Consider the following 2,085-nt stretch of genomic DNA (forward strand, 5'->3'; position numbering starts at 1 on the left):
TTGTTGGTACAGGGTTTTAGAGGCTGTTCATCTTTACAGAAGCAGAAACTTCATTTCTTTCCCATGGAGCATGTGTTGCTCTCACACTGCTGAGCTTTCAGTTAGCAGCCCAAACTGTAACCCTCTATGCCACCAGACTAGTCCTAGGGAGGTATAAAATAAAATAGGAGGGTTTTAAAAAATGGTTTTTTCAAAACCAGGCAAGAAATTTATTATTGTTGTTAAGTGCTGTCAAGTCGATTCCAACCCATAGCGTGCCTGTATAGGGTTTCCAAGGAGAAGCTGGTGAGCTTAAACCACCGACCTTGCAGTTCAAATGACTTTGCAATCTGACACATTAGCCCACAGCACCACACCTTAGTTCCCCATAATAGAAGCTTTTTGGAAAATGTGACTTTATATGTATTTGAGTTCCTGTTCTTATCATATCACACAGACAACCGATGAGAGTCAAAATGCGGCCCATGCTTTTTAAAAGTGTCCCAGCCATTTTTCACATCTGTGTGCAAAGAAGTTCATGGTAGCATTGCTTATAAAACACTAGAAACAGTCTAAGTGTTCTTCAGCAGGTGATTCATTACGTTGTTATATAGTGACACGATGGTTTGATATTACCCAATCTTAGAAAAGAACTAGTTCAGTCTGTATGTGCAGATATTGGCACAACACGGAGAGTAGCATATGCCTACTTGTTTTGGGGGGAAAAGAATCATGCACAAACATACACTTTCATGTATATACACACATATACAAATTCTGGATGGTTATACACACAAATAAATGTGAAGAGTCATTGTCTTATTTTCTGAACAGTATGCTCAGTAAAGGAACTCTGAACAATACAGCCAATAAAGGACCAGCTATTCCACAGGACAAAGATGTGACAATCAGCTTCTGTAAAGCTTTTCCGTTTCGGAGACCCTGTGGGGCAGTTTTACTGTGTTCTGTACGTACACACCTACCCACTGTTGTCGAGTCGATGCTGACGCATAGAAACCCTATAGGAATGACTTGAACTGCCTCATAGGATTTTCAGTGCTGTGTTCTTTATGGAAGCAGACTGCCACATTGTTGTCCCTCAGAGAAAGTTCGAACCACAGACCTTTAAATTAGCAGCTGGGTGCTTAAACAACTGAGCCAACAGGGCTCCTCTCTCTGCTGTCATGTTGTGGTTAAGTGCTGTTGAGTCAATGTAACTCATAGTGACCCTGTATAGTGGGGTCTCCACGGAGTCGCTGGTGGGTGTGACTTGCCAACCTTGCAGTTAACAGTCCAGTGTTTATCCTACAGCACCACACCAGGACTCTATCCTATAGAGTTACTATATTCTTATGTCTAGCATGATAATATGAGAGTAGAACACATAATGTAAAGATATTTTCTCCTAATAGGTACATGTATACATCTGAAAATACAAACAAAAACTGAGAATTCACCTCAAACTAATAAAGTAAAATAGGATGGCACATGGGCTAATCAATGTAGATCTTTATATCATACTGTTTAAATATTTTACAAATAATAATTCCCAGTATTACAATTTTAAATGTGAAAATTAAATATAATTGGAAGTTTATACACCAAACTTCATTGTTCTTAGTAATGGTGCTCATATGCTAAAAGAGAGGACATTTTTTAAACGAAAAGTTTTCATTTTAACTTTAGTGTCATATGATTTTCTTCATATGACTATGCTGCCATATAGTTATTAAAACACACCAATAAATAAGGCATTTTCATTTGGAAAATAAAATGCCAATTCAAGGTGGGAAAGGCTAACTTAATTTCCCCTGGAATCGAGATTTAGTTGTCATATGATAATCTTGTGTGTTGTTTGAACTGGATATATTATTTATTGATTAACTAATTAGTTTTGTTCATTTTAAAAAATATTAATATACTAATAGATTGATTATCATTTAGTTTCTTTTTTCCTTTTCTTTCCTTAAGTTGAAGAGTTAATGCCATAACTTAGACATTGGTTACGTAAATTGGGGGTGGGAGGGCTAGAAAGGCATGAAGTGGCTGGCTTACAAATTTTCAAGAAGAAGTTTAGTTTCAGAGTGTGTGGGGGAAGGTAGAATC

The 2,085-nt window shown here is 37.2% G+C and overlaps 1 protein-coding gene across 1 annotated transcript in view; it reads left to right on the forward strand.

Moving 5' to 3' along the window:
- Window positions 1-2,085, forward strand: part of FRMD4B (FERM domain containing 4B) — a 295,958-nt gene that overhangs the window by 85,407 nt on the left and 208,466 nt on the right. The gene's annotated exons all lie outside the window — the stretch shown is intronic.

The sequence above is a fragment of the Chrysochloris asiatica genome, unplaced genomic scaffold (assembly GCF_000296735.1).
Source record: "Chrysochloris asiatica unplaced genomic scaffold, ChrAsi1.0 scaffold00080, whole genome shotgun sequence".
Taxonomy (NCBI): Eukaryota; Metazoa; Chordata; class Mammalia; order Afrosoricida; family Chrysochloridae; genus Chrysochloris; species Chrysochloris asiatica.